At 48.0% G+C, this 17846-nt stretch overlaps 1 pseudogene; it reads right to left on the bottom strand.

The window, feature by feature from the left end:
- Positions 1–17846, bottom strand: part of LOC126543810 (beta-1,3-galactosyltransferase 5-like) — a 106662-nt pseudogene extending 88816 nt beyond the window's left edge.

Below are 17846 nucleotides of genomic sequence, written 5' to 3'. Positions count from 1 at the left end.
GGTGCTTGCCATCCAAAATCAATCGCCGTACCATGCCCTCCTAACAGAATTTCCCGACGTGACTCGACTTAGTGGACATCTTCAAGAAGTGCGCCACACAACCGTCCACTACATCAGTACTACTCCCAGACCGCCGGTCTCCTGCCACACCCGTCGCCTAGCTCCGGACCACCTGACTTCAACTTTTCCAGCGTCTTGACGACGGCTTACTTATCAACGTCCAGAAGAGCACGCTCGTCGCCCCAGTTGTCACCTTCCTTCGCCATCAAATCTCTTCAGAAGGGACGAGACCCTTGCCTGACCGCATCCTCGCCCTTAAAAACTACACTCGGCCTACCACAGCAAAAGACCTCCACCATTTCCTTGGCGTTTCCAGCAACTTTTACAGGTGCTTCGTGCCTAAAGCGGCCACATATCAGGCCCTTCTCTACAACGTGGTGACTGGCCTATGAGGCAATCAGTCCGTCATTTGGACACCACCTTTAACACAAGCGTTCGAAGACTGAAACACTGCTCCCTGCAATGCCACACTGCTCTCTCATCCCAAGCAAGAGGCCCCCTTGGGGCTCTTCACCAATGCCTCTAGCACCGCCGTTGGAGCCTCCCTCATGCAGCACGTGGACAAGAACTGGTGCCCGTTGGCATTCTTTTCCAAGAAACATTCCAGGCCAAAGACTCCCTCGTCCTTTGGCAGGATCGCCGATGCAACTTCGGCCCCTGCAGAGACGACCTGGCCAGCCTACTATAGAGAGCATCTTGCCGTCTACGAAGCGGTCCAGCACTTTCGCCCCATCCTCGAGGCACAGCACTGCATCTACACCGACCACAAACCTATCACTTATGCCTTCTCCCAACGGCGCAAAAAAATTCCACCAGTACAGCAGAACCAACCGTCCTTTATCGCCCAGTTTACCACAGACATCCAACACATCAGCGGGAAGCATAATGTAGTCGCCGATGCACTCTCCCGCATCTCCGCTATCGAGTTGCTACCCATGACAACCGACGCCTTTGCTGACACTCAGAAAATGGACGCCGAACTCCAGCAGCTCCTTGAGAATGGCTCTTTGACTTCAACAAGTTGCCGTTGGGTTAAGGACACTCTTTACGGCGACACATCGACTGGATGAGTGAGGCCATATGTGCCCTCTCTGCATTGCCGCAGCCTTTTCAACCAGTTACACAACCTCAGCCATCCCGGCATTTACCCTTCTACACGCCTTGCAACTGACCGTTATGTTTGGCCCTCAATGCCGCGTGACTGCCACGCCTGGGCACGCACGTGCAGCCACTGCCAACGCGCCAAAATCACCCAGCAGGTCACTTCGCCACTCGAGGCATTTCCCCTGCCGTCGGAATAGTTTCAACACGTCCACATCAACATTATTGGCCCCCTTCCACCAGCCGGACCTTACCGCTATTGCCTCACCACCATTGATCATTACACTCAATGGCCCAAGGTATGGCCCCTCGAAAGGATTGCCACAGAAGAAGTCGCCTCGGCCTTCTTCTCCAGCTGGATTTCCCTCTTCAGCACTCCTCGTCACGTCACAACCAATCAAGGATGTTAATTCGAATCTCAACTCTTCAGGCTCCTCAAGCTCTCCAACGGGTTCATGCATTTATGGATCACCAATTACCACCATTGTGCCAACGGGATGACTAAGCACTTCCACCGACAGCTCAAGGCAGCCATCATGTGCCACTCTAACTCAACCTGGCCCGAGGCTCTCCCAGTCGTTGCTCTTGGTCTGTGCGCCACTTTCAAACCAGACACTCAGGCCACGCCCGCAGAACTTGTCTACGGGGAGCCGCTTCGCCAACCTGGGGAATTTTTCTCGATTCAACCTCCGACATCACCAGCTTGAACCCTACAAACTTTGTCGCCCAGCTCCGCCGCACAATGGGCGCCCTGCGCCCATCACCAGTGGCACTTCGCATCATGCTACTTCAGTTTGTGTTTAAGGACTTGGCAACATGCTTGCATACCTTCCTCAGCAACGAAACTGTATGCATGCCCTCCCAACCACCTTACTCCGGACCATACCAAGTCATTCGTCATGACGACAAGACATTCACCCTGCAAATCAATGGGAAGGACATTCGAGTCTCCAAACCCCTGCGCGCGTCCCATAATCCGTCCACAACAGCCCCCAACGCCTCATCCCGTGTCCTACACCACCCGCTTTGGACGCCGGGTATGGTTTACCAATCCTCCTAAACCCTGACGGTACCTCTCTGGGTGTGATGGTGGTCTTGTGAAATGGTACAGTGCCATTTCTACGTCTGCGCGCCGCATCGGCGCTTCTAAAAATGAGCACCGGTGAAGATGAGACCACCCTCGCCAACAGAAGCTAGAAAAACTATGTGTGCATCCCGAAGGGAATCAGTTGCTGTAATGTGTCTCAACTGGAAGCATTAAAGCCATGTTTTCCCACACACTGAAATATACTCTTCCGTCAACTCTAAATAACCATAGTTTAAATTATTCGTCTATTAAAAACCTTTCTTATAAAGACCTTAAGAAAATATTTTTGTGATCTCTTTCTGCAGTTGTTGTGGTAATGTATATAATTCATATTTCAGTTCTGCTATTATAGAATTCGCAGAAAGTACTATTTGCAATATCATTATCGAGTTCATGCAACTGCCTCATGTGCTTACGGGAGATGGGAGCTTTGTCAAGCTGCAATACATTGGCTTTTTTTGCCACCTCCTCAGCCATGAGTTTGACGTAGTAGTTCTGTGGAAACCCGCAAGGTGTAGAGAAGTAATTAATAAAGGGAAAATCAGACATCCACCCAAGCGTAGCAATTGCTACAAAGGAAACCTATTCGGGTTCCTCGAAAGAAAAGCCTTACAGTTGAAGAAAAATTCGTCCTGGTCCGGGACTCGAACCCGGGACCACCGCCTTTCCGGGGCAGCCGCTCTACCATCTGAGCTAACCAACCAGGCGGCTAGCAGATGGCAGGGCGAAGTCAAAATTTGTCGACAACACGAAGCAAAGGCAAGAGTCACATAGTAGTTCTGCGGAAACCCGCAAGGTGGACACAATTAATAAAGGGAAAATCAGACATCCACCCGATCGTAGCAATTGCTACAAAGGAAACCCACACGGGTTCCTCGAAAGAAAAGCCTCACAGTTGAAGAAAAATTCGGCCTGGTCTGGGACTCGAACCCGGGACCGCCGCCTTTCTGGGGCAGCCGCTCTACCTTCTGAGCTAACCAGGCGGCTAGCAGATGGCAGGGCGAAGTCGAATTTGTCGACAACACGAAGCAAAGGCAAGAGTTTGACGTAGTCGTTCTGCGGGAACCCGCAAGGTGGAGACAAGTAATTAATAAAGAAAAAATCAGACATCCACCCGTTTGGGTTCCTCGAAAGAAAAGCCTCACAGTTGAAGAAAAATTCGTCCTGGTCCAGGACTCGAACCCGGGACCACCGCCTCTCCGGGGCAGCCGCTCTACCATCTGAGCTAACCAGGCGGCTAGCAGATGGCAGGGCGAAGTCGAATTTGTCGACAACACGAAGCAAAGTCAAGAGTTTGATTTTCCCTTTATTAACTCCACAGCCATGTAACGTAGTACATGTCTGGAACAATAAAAGACTGAAAGGCATTGCTACAAAAACACAGTCCTGCTATGTTGCCAGGTGTTGAAGATTCAGTGCATGCATTGATTGTACTTTCATCTATCTGTGGTGACAGCATAACAATGATGGAGCCATGGATTGACCAGATCATAGGCAAGCATATGTGCGTGCAGCAACACGTTGACGAACTTTGGCTTTATTTTTGGACAATCACTTTTGGGGCACTTTCACTTTTGCAACATTTCGTGCGACTAGCACCGGACACATCAATGAACAATAGTGTTCCTGGCACAGTGCCAAGAATGCCATCGCTGAGACACCGACGCGTCTGATGCTAGCAACGCGAAGTCTCGCAAAAGTGAATGTATCCCCGAAAATAGTCATCCAAAATACGCCTCACTTTTTTAGCCACTTGTGGAATAATGTCAATTGCTTTCTGGCAAAATTAAATATCTTGGAGTCCCAATTATTTAGACATTTAGGCGATCACCATTGAGCCCAATTTATCGGCCAGCGACGTATACATAATGTGAAGTTTGATTTATTAGGCTGCTTTAGGCATGTGTGGCATAAACATCTGCAAGCCACTGCGGCCACGCACGTATTGCACAGCCACTAATTTTGGCACACTTTTGCATAAAAATTTTTTTTTTTTACCAGGATGGCAAAGAAAATCTTGTTTGGCACAGGAGTGGGAGCACTGCTTTACAGAACCAAACAGGTGACGAACTGTTTGCAACTTCACTGTTAGGAGTGTGTGGTAATTTAATGCTGTTGCATGCCGCATCATGTCATGTTTTTTTTGTCTTGCAGTACTTTGCAGATTGTGTCATGCATTTGTCATGGTTTTTATCCTTTTTTCCTCATTGAGAATCGACATGCAAGGCCTGCCTTCATGAAGGCTGCCAGTGTGCACTATAGGGAATATCCGCTCTGTCACCCAGCAGCCCCGTGAACGTTGGCAAAATTAAAATACACATAGGATTAGCAACTATCTTATTCATCAATAGGCCTTGAGTGGCCACTACCGTATTTCTACAGCCACGAGTTTGAGAAACGCACCTTCTCTCCAATGCCCATTCAAATAGACCTTCATTCACAAACCATTGCAATTTGGCCGCCGATGGGCAACACTGCCATCCACTTTTCTGAGTCACTAAGACTTGAGTCACTCAGACTCACAGAGCCACCAACTTACTCATGGCTTGGAATCATGGGCTCAGTCATGAAATCGGGGACTCAGTCTCACTCTGGTTTATTTTGAATCATTATTTTACAGGCAGACAGTGAATAATTTTGTGTAGCATATCAAAGAACAGAGTGGATGCATGACCTGCTCAAAAGTAGAAAGTTTAGCAGGCGTTGACAGCTGTTGTATCACCACAGTGCAGGAGCCATTTAGTAAACTAACGCTGAATATGCTGCGTTTTTATTCCCATTAGTGGAAGAAAAGCATTGAGTGCATTGTTCGAACAACACTTTTCTCAAGGATTTGTGTGAACCCAGCTTCCGTTACACAGTACACTTGGTCGTTAATTTCAAGAGGCTATGCAGGGAACATCAAGGGGCACGAGGCTAGTCACCTCTAAGCTCACTTGACTTCTGGCTGGAACGTAGGCTTGGTCAATGTGTGGCCGAACAATGCCAGATGGGGTTTTAACAATCATTATCTGTGCACTAAAAGTGGACGTAATATGTCGAGGCATCCACTTCGCCCGTGCCATAGTTGCAGATATTGGCTCGCTTTGGAAGTAACTGCAACAGTCATCGGAAAACAGGTGTTGAAACGAGATCCAATTCAAAACCCCAACAGTAACTCTGCAGGAGATTTTCCATGTTTCTGAGGTGTTCTCCCATAAATAAACAGCAACCTCTGCTCCTAATTCCTTTCCTTCATTGTCCAAACTGACCTTTTCACTGCTCAATTTGATTGTGGCTATAAAGGTGCCGTCTGCAGAAGTGCACCGTTGCTATTTTCTACAAACATAGTAAACTGCCAATTAGAAAACTGGGTGCGATTATCACAGACAATACAGCGTCGTACACCAATACGGGTGAACATACCTTGCAAGCAGCTTATTGTGTAAGCAGTGTTTGTGGGTTTCAGTGGCACAGCTTCTATCCACTTGGGATAGTCCATAACGATTGGTAGTACTACCTTGCCAGCTAACGGTCCTAGGAAGTCGATCTGGATACGAGTCCACTTCTCATTTGCTTTAGGCTAATGAAGTGATGGGACCACTACTGGCATGAGCAAATTTTGCAGGCAGTTCTGGCACTGTGCTGTTGCCAGTCGCTCTATATCATAGTCTAGTCCTGGTCACCAGAATAATGACTGCACCATGGCTTTCATCACCAGTGATCCTTGAAGGGTTTTCTGCAGTAAGCAGAGTAGACGTTTTTGGGCTTTGGCTGGTATGACCACTCTGCTGCCCCAGTACACCAGGTAATTAGCTACGGACAATGCCAGTTCACGATCAAAGAACGGCAGCAAGGTTGAACGTTTCTGGTTTTGTTGCCAACCGTACAATATCAATTTCTTGACGAGACCAAACATTGTGCTGCAATTTCTTGTAGTTTGTGCATCATCTATCCAATACTAAGATGTATTCTGGTGGCTTACCCTCCGTAGTCTGTTCTGCATCCCAATTGAGAAACTGCCTTCTTCCTGGAGCCTCCCAGGTAAAGCATCCATGCAGGCAGCAGCCATGGTAGGCATCTGGCGGTCGGCCAGACTGTGAGAGGTCTGTCACCAGAGTGAATCCTGAAACTTTGTCACAAGTGCCAAGGTCACTCGTGCCCACTAACAGTAATTATGTGTTGCTTGTGTCCTTGAGCAGAAAGGCCTGCGCACGTCATCAACTGTGTGAAACAAAACTTCTATGCAGTGACGCATCACATTAAAGCTTCAATCTTCGAAAGGGCCCAAATGTACGAGGATTGGGCCATTCTTTCAAATTACATTTCTGTTTTTCAACTCTTCTTCCTGTGACACTTTCCATTGCCATCACCTGGTTTTCTGTAACATAGTAGACATGTTCAGTAAAAACCTTGAGTAAAATGCCAGCGTGCCTACAAAAGATTGGAGTTTGGCAACATTACATGGTGTTGTGAAGTCGGGGGTCTGTGCAACCACGAAGGCTCTACGGATGGTGCCATGCCAGGTGCGGGGAGAAAGAAGGGTTTCGAGCGATGTTCGAAGAATGAGGAAAGGGTTAATATTCATAAGTGCATGGTTGAGTTTTACACACACGGCTCCAACTTTCAGAGCACACTATATGCTAGTCTTTGCGTGTCCGAGCCTCCCTCTCCTCATAGCCGTGCAGATCCTCTTTTTATGCCGTTTATTTCTCTTTCTCTTCTCACAGGTATTCACTGGCCAATCACGATCGCCTATGATGCGTTCACCACCTCCCGCCCCCAACATCCCACCCTTTTGAGGGCTCTCCTGTCTCCAACATCGCACAATACGAGGCAACCACGTGGCAAACTGAACTGGCCGTCGACGCCTTTCCCCGGGAGTTCTCGACAATGACCCTGTGATCGATCAGTGGCCTCTTCATGATGGTCAGGAAGAGGCGACGTTATTGTCTTGAAGCGAGCTGTCATTTCTGGGTGCTCAAAAAGCCAAAGATCTGGAACATGACTGCCTGTCCGTAAGACTCGGGTGACGCTGATTGAGCTGCCTTGAGTGAACAATGAGGCATGTTCAGCACCCGTGATAGCCGCATGTCTGCCGGTAAGCATCCTTTCTTCCAAGGGATCATCAGGCACAATAGTGGGTAAGGAGCATTCACAATAGCTGCTATGTTACTGTCGGGAAGCCTTCAGGGTCTATGCAACGTCCGACATAAGAAATGACCGCCTGGCGAAATCAACACGTAAAATCTCAGCTTCACACTATGTTTTTGGAACCTCTACAGCACACTTCTGGGCCAGTACTTGTTGCTGCTGGGTTGTTGTTTTTTTTTTACACGTGCACATCCTCCAGATAAGCTGGAACACTCGTCAGGCCACCAAGTAACGCACCAATCTTTATTGAAAAAATGGCTAGGGCAGAGGGGACAAAAGAAAAGCCTGCTATAAACTAACGATTTCACATAGTTCCACAAAACAGATTTGTGCAACCACTCGGTGAGTGTTGATCGCGATGCTTTGTGGACTCGATTTGAGTAGTACTTGACCATACGTAAATCGACTTGGGGTTTAATGCCATAGCGCAGAGCGGCCACAACTAAGACAACACTCATCATTGCTATATCCATGTTTATACTCAAATTACTCAGTGCACTGCTTGACTAGAGCGTTAACTTGACTATAGTGATAATTATTTGTGTGTCTTTTGCCACGTTGCTTTCACTGAGAAACCTTGCTTGGCATCTTTGAATTACTACAATATAACAGACAGATTTCCGCTGTTTACACAAGCACCCAGGGTCAGTACATTTCAGCAAGTTGTAAAGCAACTGTGATTAAGCTCACACTGATGCAACATGGGTTTGTCTCCTGCAGGGCCTGTCACCCAGCAGTGTGCTTTAACAGTCATGAAGATTTTTGCATTTTTTTGCCTTTATGTCTCTCCTTTGTATATCCAATGCCATTGCAAGCAACTTTTCCCCAAAAGCGACAGCTCCATTAGAGCCAATCTTGTAGGCCATGCTGGCCAGCGCCACATCTCGGATGCCATTATACTGAAAGTTTAAGCTTTTTTTTTTTTATTCTCCTTGACAATGACCCATTTGTGTGCACCATAGAGAGAGCCCAGCCTGTCAAGTTTTCATCCTCTTCAGGACCACAGTCAATCTCTTCTTCACCTCATCGTAACACGACCCCCGGCAGAAAAAGCACCGACCCGATGCATCAAACGGGACTGTCAGGAAGAGTGTGGTAAGGTTTTAGGCGTGCGACATTAATGACGTCAAGTGAGGTGATACCAGATTACATGGTAGAGCAGACGGGGGCGATCTCATAGGTGACATCAGTCACTTTTATTTTTGTTTATTTAGCAACACTGTAAGCCTTTACAGGCTCATACAGGAGTGGGCCACAAGCAAAACAAGACAAAACTTTGTGGGCCAAAACAAGAGAAAGTAATGAAATGTGGTAATTATTACAATGCAAACAAATAAGACGCAACAAGAATGAACAGATCGAAGAAAACAGTGCAAGGCAGATAATACAGGCAAGAGGGAAGACTAACTGCGAGTCGGCCTAGTTGGAACAGATTCATTTTAAAACTTTTTGTGCGCAAACAAACAGGGACGAAGAATAGGAACAACACAAGGACGAGCGCTTTCTAACAACTGGTTTTATTTTTGAAGAACCACCTGCTTAAATACCCACAGATCTGCGTGATCTAGTCAACAGAGCACGCCTATAGCGCATATAATACCCACAGATCTGCACGATCAAGTCAAGAGGGCACGTCTATAGTACATATAACACTTGTAATAAAAAGACGTGGACCAAAGCCACCCGGTCAACATAAGAACAGCAAGGTGCATGAAACAACCACTTACAATAAAATGCGTTAAAGATGTGATGATAGAAGCGAATTTTCTTTATCCAACAATGAAACAGAAGGATGGCTGATGCATTTTTCTTTGTTTTTCAATCCAGTGTGCCTCCACAATTTCCCTCGCGGTTTGATTCCTATGCCTACACAAAATGTCGGTGCTACTAAGACAAGGTAAGCAATCATGTTCTTGGCAATGCATTGCCAAATGCGTACTAGGGCGACCTTTCAGACTGGACAAGTGTTTCCCTAACCTTGTGTTAATGCATCTCACAGTCTGCCCTACATACACATGATAAACAATCTGATAAACAACATAATCTGATAAACAACGTTCTTCGCGCAATCAACAAGTTGGTTCTTGCACGGATGTTTAACACTATATTCTTTCTTTACATCATCCTTACTTTCGAACTTATTTTTAAACTTAGAACACACAATACCTATTTTGTTTTTTGCCGAAAATACCACTTTTACTGCGTAACTACCAGCCACCTTTTTAAGTCTGTGTGAAAGGCCGTGCACATACGGAATCACTGAAACCTTTGAAGCTACATCCTTCTGCCTTTGATTCTTTGTGCATTGTCCTTTATCCTGTTTAAGTTTTTTCATTAGTCTAGCGCATGACGCCAGCATCACAGCGAGCGAGTACCCAGCCTTTCTCAACCTATCAACTTGCTCTAAAAAATGCAATCTTTACAGTGTGGTCACATGACTTCAACAATGCTGACCGGAAACTCACTCATTGACTGTGCTCTGGCAACTCCTCCAGCCGACCACGTGGCGCCAAAGACAATTCGTTACGCGATTCTTCTATGTTACTCGGGACAGCATTACCGTGACTTTGGGTTCCCTTTCAATAAAATTACAGCTAATTTTCCCTGATATAAGCACAAATTCCCCAAGTTTTCCCCAAGTTTTCCCCGAGTTTTTCCAGACTACTCAAAATCCCTGAAAATTCCAGGTTTTCCCGGTTGGTAGACACCCTGAAACTTCATGGCAGCGATACGCCGTCCTGATATTAGAGTCTGGATGTTTGCTTGTTCACGTAAAGCAGGGACGCTGTCACACGGTGCGAGTATCTGCAATAAATAAAACGGAGTGCCATGCGCTGTATTCTAATTTATCAATGAGGTAAGACTGGTTCAGGGAACATACAATACTGGCATACTGAAGTATCGGCTGCATGAGGGTTTTATACGAAGTTAATTTGACATGGGATGGTGCTGCAGCCAATTTCAAACACATGAAGTTGAGTTGTCTGAATGCCTTTGCACATGTGTTATCAATGTGAGTTGAGTGTCCAATGCGAGCGAGCTTGAGAATGTCACACCCAAATATTTTACAATATCTGATCTCATTATTGCTGTGCCCCTTATATTGTAAGTGATTATGTCAGGTACTTTTTATGTGTAAAAGTGATGTATGCTGTTTTACTAATGTTAAACTTAATTCCCAACCTTTCAAACCAATCTGCAATGTTGTTTAGGAGGTGTTTAATTTAATCATTCAGGGACCGAACAGTTGCGTAGACAACGCAATCATCTGCGAAAAGACATACTGTTACACTAGGCTCAACACATGATGAGATGTCGATGTACACAAGAAAGAGCAATGGCACCAGCACACAGCCCTGTGGCACACCAGAAAAAACCTCAAGGCTCTCAGACTCAGTATTGTTTACCGATACATATTGTGATCTGAGTGAGAGAAGACGTTATCTCTGCAACGGTGTTAGATTAAATGCCAATTTAAGTTTTTCAATCAGTTCACAGTGAGGTACACGATCGAAGGCTTTGGAGAAATCTATGAATATGGCATATCCTTGAAGTCTGGAATTGATTATCCCTGCGAAGTCATGAGACATTTCCAATAGCTGCGTTATCATGGAAAGGCCCTTCCTGAAGGCATGCTATTTAGGGTATATCAGGTTACTGCTTTCTAAGTAACTAATAATGGATTTGTTAATAATGCGCTCCATTAATTTGCATGAATAGCAGCTTGGGCTTGTTGGTTTTCCATCCTGGTGTTAACAGCGCAAAATGTAGACGAGACACGAGACGAGAAGACACCACAAGCGCTGTCGAGAGTGAAACACTGAAAAAGGGCCCGAGGTACTAGAAATGTATTTTGCTAGAATAGCAGCTTGGGCTTATTGGCTTTCCATCCTGGTGTTAACAGCACTTGTGGTGTCGTCTTCTTGTCTCGTGTCTCGTCTACGTTTCGCGCTGTTAACACCAGGATTAATTTGCAGCAGCACCTTGTTAGAGAAATCGGTCGGTATGCGTCTATGTGCAACCTATTGCCACCTGTGAATCGGGATAACGTTTGCAATGAGGCAGTCTGAAGGTAATGCAGCTGCTTGAAGTGACACCGTAAAAATCCTGTGCAAGAATGGAGCTAGTTGGGCAGCATATCGCCTTAGAAACGAATTGGAAATATTATTGGAACCAGGCGTTTTCTCTGTGTCAATGTTCGAGAGCATGTCCCGTATACCGGCTCAGTTATAACGACAGCGAGCATCACTGAACCAGATGCAAATGAAACATCATTTGGACAGGAAGAGCATGTGAACACAGAATAAAAATTGGCATTGAAAGCGTTAGCAATAGCTTGTGCACAATGTGCGAGAGATCCCACGATTTTAAGTTGTGTAATGGGGTGTACTGAACAGTTCAGATGGTAGCGTCTGTTCGTAACCGAGAAGGCAGGTGACGCAGAGCAGGAACTGCTGGTTGCCCGAACGGCTCACACTCGTGCTAAGCACTGGCGATCCGGATGGCCCACTGGTTGCGCTGCAGGCGTGGAACAGCCGATCTGGCTGGCCTTGGTCTTGTGCTTTTCTTCTTCATTACAGTTACCCCCGGTGCAAAAGCGGAGCCATCCTGGCGACTTACGACGTGGAGACAAACGGGTCATAGAATTTTTTCAGGCGGTGAACGTGAACAACATCCCGTCCATGGCGGCGCTTGTCGAATGTCGGTGTAAGCGGCTCTATGACATAGTTGACCGGAGAGGTGCGTTCGACGATGTGGTATGGTCCATTATACTGCGAGGGAAGTTTTGCCGAAAGTCCAGGCGTGATAGGAGGTATGGACAACAAGACAAGTGTGCCAGGGGAGCGAAGTTCGGATTCGTAGTGTCGCCATCACAATTGGCTTTTTGTCGTTGTTGGTCGGCGGAGGTGGACTTTCGGGCTAATTGCCGGCATTCCTCGGCGTATCGGGCGACGGCTGAAACGGGAGCACACTCCGACGTGTCTGGTGTATAAGGCAAAACCGTATCGATGGTATGGGAAGGATCGCGGCCGTAGAGAAGAAAGTATGAAGAAAATCCTGTAGTACTTTGTGTAGCCGTATTATATGTGTACGTGACAAATGGGAGGATGATGTTCAAGTTTGTATGCTCCGATGAAACGTACATGGCGAATATATCACAAAGGGTGCGATTGAAACGCTCCGTAAGCCCGTTAGTTTGAGAATGGTACGCCGTGGTGGTCCGGTGAACTATGCGGCATTGAGCAAGCGGAGCTTCAACCACCTGCGACAGAAATACACGGCCTCTATGACCCAGCAGCTCCCGAGGTGCGCCATGACAAAGAATGAAACTGTTGAAAGTCGCAAACGACCACCATACATTGTTGCACCCGTGGTTGGGGGACCGACGACACAAGAGAGAGAGGGAGCTGGTGAATGGACGAGAGGCGCCCCACTGCACCACGTCCTGGCCGGCGCATCTACTCACAGCCTGATCCGTTCCACCGGCTTTTCGGCGAACTGCCTACTCAGTGCGAGGCGCGGGCGCCCCCGACAAGGACGAAGGCCTCGGTGCGGCCAAAAGAGAACGTGGACTTTGTGTTTATTCTCTCTTTCCTTTCTCCCTTTTTCTATCTATCTTTTGTAAATAAACTAGTCTCGAAATGTATCCCAACGAGTGAAGTTCCTTCCTTCGAGGCTTCTGCGTGCACGGCCGACGCCATCCACCTTAGTTAACGCGCAAAAAAAGTTAGCGGAGTCGTCCAAGAGCGACAGCAATTAGAGTCAGCCCAGCAGCGCGAGCATTCATTTACATTTTTGGTGCCGAAACCCGGGAATACTTCGCCTGCTGACATCGAAAGCGCCATGGAACGACTACAGAAGAAGCAGGCCACCCTGCGACAAGCAATCGAGAAAATCATCGCAGCGGCCAGCGACCTACTGCAATCGCCAACCATCCAAGTCGGTGAGCTTGAGGAACACCTCGACCTTATCCTTGAACAGGCAGATGAGTTTAAATCTGTTCACGAGAGCATCGAAAAGAAGATAGATCTTCAAGAATTACATGCAGAATTAGAAGCTTGCGCTGCATACACGGAGAAGATCTGCTCCATGTTGTCGAGGTAGCACAAACACGTGCTCCGTTTTAGGCCATGCAAGATAATGTCCATCATTCGTTCAAACGTAGTAGGCGCATTGCGTAGGCCAAATGGGATTACATTAAATTCGTATAAACCATCTGGAGTAATGAATACAGTTTTAGGGCGATCAACTGCTGACATCGGGACCTGCCAGTAGCCCGAGCGTAAATCCAACGAAGAGAAGAATTCAGCGCCTTGCAAGCTGTCCAGAGCGTCGTCAATGCGCAGTAGAGGGTAGACATCTTTTCGCGTTATCTTATTAAGACGGCGATAATAGACACAGAGGACGACGGAACGAGCTATGGAAAGAAGAATGATTGGTATAACGTTAAGGGATAAGAAAAGAGCAGATTGGGTGGAGGAACAAACGCGAGTTAAGGATATCTTAGTTGAAATCAAGAAAAAGAAATGGGCATGGGCAGGACACGTAATGAGGAGGGAAGATAACCGATGGTCATTAAGAGTTACGGAATGAATTTCAAGGGAAGGAAAGCGTAGCAGAGGGCGGCAGAAAGTTAGGTGGGCGGATGAGATTAAGAAGTTTGCAGGGACAACATGGCCACAATTAGTACATGACCGGGGTAGTTGGAGAAGTATGGGAGAGGCCTTTGCCCTGCAGTGGGCATAACCAGGCTAATGATGATGATGATGAATCAACACAGAACCGAATGGAACCATCTTTTTTTTGTGACAAGAACCACTGGTGATGCCCACGGGCTATTGGAAGGTCGAATGACGCCGCGCTGAAGCATGTCATCAACGTGCTCACTGATCACAGTGATGCTCCTTGGCGGAAACGCGGTACAGGCGCTGCCAAAATGGCGCGTTGGAGCCAGTGTCGATGTGGTGGCTGACGGTTGACGTGCAACCCAGAGTACGCTGAGCGACACCAAAGAAGAGCGGAACTGGGCAAGCAGGTGAAGCTGAGAGCGCTGCTCTGAAGTAATGTCATCGGCAATGAAAGGTGTGAATAAGTCAGGTGATGGCAGAGCTGAAGTGGAAAGTGCACAGAAGCCAGTGAGCTCTGCGTACGAAGCATCTAACTTAGCATCTAAAAGGTTAGGTGATGGTTCGGGGGTATATAAGTGGAACACACAGTTACTAATTTCTCAAAAAGAATGGCCCAAACTGACACTGCCTCAAGGGGCATGTGAAGGGCAATGGGTCGGCAAGCGAGACTTGTCGGCTACTATTGCTACACCGCCAGAGGTGTTAGCCTCGTCGCGGTCATTCCAAAAGATGGTGTATTTATGAAGAAAATTAGTGTTCATACGTTTTAGATGTGTCACTTGAACCCACAGCAACTTTGGATTGTGTTTGTGTAGCAGTTCTGTAATGCCATTGAGGTTACGAACGAGTCCTCTGGCATTACACTGTAGTATCCGTGTCTCCATTGTGATAAATTTGTTGCGTGCTGTGTGTTAAAAGACGAGGACATTGCCTCTTGCGAGGCGCTGGACACGCACTCTTCCGAGTGCTGTGTTTGACGTGAAGGCCTCAGCACGTTTGACGAAACGCTTGAGGCCATCGGCCTGGAGGTCGATGGTCCCTTCTCCTGGGGTGGCGGAACAGCACTAGCTGTAGCTGCCGGGGGGGGGGGGGCAGATGGCATAACTGCAGACTCACTGCATGTAGGCCGGACAGCCGCCGGAAGCCATTGTGTCGGAAGCCATCACATCGGCAAAGGTCTTCTTTGACAGGAAGTATACCCGCTTGCATGCCTCCTTGAAACTTATGTTTTCTTTTACTTTAATTGTAACAATTTCCTTTTCTTTTTTCCAAGATGGGCACGACCGCAAGTATGCAGCGTGCTCCCCATCACAGTTTACACAGTGGAGAGAGCTTTCACAACATTCAGAGGTGTGCTCATGAGCACTGCATTTCGCGCAGGTTTGGCGTCCTCGGCAGCTCTGTGAACTGTAACCAAAACGCTGGCATTTGAAAAATTGCAGGGGATTTGGAACATATGGTCGAACATGAACATTGATATACATGGCCTCGATGGACTCGGGCAGAACACTTATGCCAAAAGTAAGTATCAGGTGTTTGGTCGTGATTTCCTTATTGTCCCACCTCATCTTAATTTGTTTAACGTTGATGTTCTGCTCACTGAAACCCTCCAGGAGTTCACCTTCAGTCAGCTCTAAGAGATCATCACTGGAGACTACGCCATGGGTGGTACTCATAGTACGATCCGGAGTTACTGTTCCTTGGGCGTCCCCAAATAATACTAGACTGGGTAGTTCTTCATATTGTTACTGGTTGCGGAGCTCCAAGAGGAGATCACCGCTTGCCATCCTGGATGCTTTATAACCTGCACCAAAAACTTGGGCGTGAGACTTAGATACAAGGAATGGCGAGATTGTTCGCATGTGTTTGTCTGGTTGTTCAGAGTGGATTACATGTAAATGAGGGAAAGATTCTTTTTTATGGCCAAAAAACTCGAAGACATCATTGGTGCGCCCCCTCTTTAGGGAGCAATCAGGTAGCGGGGGGAAGGAAGTAGCCATAAGAGTAATTTTGGCAGTAACACCAGCCACGAGGACGCTGCAGGACCTGTTAAACACGGCCTGCAAACGCCAGCTGTACATTACCACTACAGTGGAATCTCGATGATACGAATCTCACAGGGTCACGAAAAATATTCGTATTAGCCGAAATTCGTATCATCCAAACAATTAAATCTAGCTAAATTAAAGAGAGGTAAACTCACTCAGGCACGCGTACGTAAAAAGCATTTATTTCTTGAAGAAACAGTCTCTAATGACCTTCTGCTTCTTTTTCTGTCAGGTCAATTAGCAGAATTTGTTCAAATCCATAAAGACGCGTGCAAGTGTCGTCGCTGATTTCATCCGCGGCCATAGCACGCCTCAGAACTTCGAGCGCATGCAGCGTTTCAGCCGCCGGTGGTGGTCCTTCGCCGTCGCCCACGTCTAACACAAAGAACGCGGCCCGAAGCACAGCAGCCACTCCGTCCGATGGCACGCGGAAAAGGAGGAAAAGCACAAAAGCAACAAAAGTGCCACCGCTTCAAGCTCTTCGCGCCCATTCGCGGCCTCCGCGCTGTCCCGCGCCACGTCCGCGCCTCCGCACCAAAAGAGAGAGGGAGAAATCGCGTAACTGCGCGCTGTTCTCTTTCATTGCCGTCGGTGGGGCTCATGCTCGCGGTCGCGTCCGTCCGTGCGCTGGAATCGTGCCAACTGTGGCCTGTCCTCCGCGCAGCGGCGCAACCTCCTCCCCTCCTTAGCACCGGCGCCGGTCAGGGGCGCAGCTGCGCATAGCAACCGTGACGTCACACAGTAGCGGTAGAACGAGCGCGCGGGCGTCGGCGGTGGCAGTTGAACCGCCCCTACTTCGTCAGACGTCTCGTTGCAGTCGAGTGAGTGAGACCCATAGCTCCGAAGCGGCCCAGTGATTGCGCGCCAAGCGGTTCGGGGAAGCGGCAGCGGACGCCGGATTCCCCCAACATCAAACGCCAGAAGAACAAGGAGCGAATGCGCATGCGACAAATGAACATGTCACCAGATGCGAAAGCAAGGGAGGCAGAACGGAAACGCCAACAGCGACTGATTAGATCGCCGGGTACCAAAGGCAGGGAAGCAGAACGAAAGCGGCAGCAGCGACAGGCGATATCGTCGAACACCAAAGCGAATGAATTGGAGCGCAGACGGCAGCAGCGACCGGCCATTTCACCGAACAGCAAAGCCAGGGAAGCGGAGCGCAGACGGCAGCAGCGTCTGGCTTTCGCCAAGCACACTTTCGAATTTCCAAAGTGTCTTCGGTAATTTTCGTATCAACCGACGCGGGTCGAAAATTGATTCGTAACAACCGTTCACTAGCATGTTGCAAAGTAATGGGACTCGGCCGAGACCACAGAAAAATTCGTATCATCCAGAAATTCGTATTAGCCGTGATCGTATCATCGAGATTCCACTGTATAACCGAATATGAAATAGCCTAAGTTGGCTACTCACACAAGGTTAACCCTTGCTGCCTGGAAAAATTGGATGTAAGGGGAAGCCAGGAGAAGACGGGAAAGATGGAAAGTGAGTGAAAGACGAAGGTTGGAGGGAGAGAGAGAGACAGGAAAAGGCAACTACCGATTTCTCCCGGGTGGGTCAGTCCGGGGGTGCCGTCTTCGTGAAGCCAAGGCCAAAGGGGTGTGTTGCCGCCACTGAGGGGCCGTAAAGGTCCAAACACCCGGCATTGGCTCAACCTCCAGGATCCCCTGTTCCCTGGACACGGCTAAGCCGCGCACGGTTAGACACGGGAGGGTCCAACCCTCGTGTGCTCGGGTACGTGGTGTCGCAACACACCAAACGCCTGCTGGCACAGACGCCCCTGCG

This window comes from Dermacentor andersoni, chromosome 1 (genome assembly GCF_023375885.2).
Source record: "Dermacentor andersoni chromosome 1, qqDerAnde1_hic_scaffold, whole genome shotgun sequence".
Taxonomy (NCBI): Eukaryota; Metazoa; Arthropoda; class Arachnida; order Ixodida; family Ixodidae; genus Dermacentor; species Dermacentor andersoni.
Note: the sequence above shows the minus strand (reverse complement) of the source record. Positions and strands in the feature narration are given on the sequence as shown.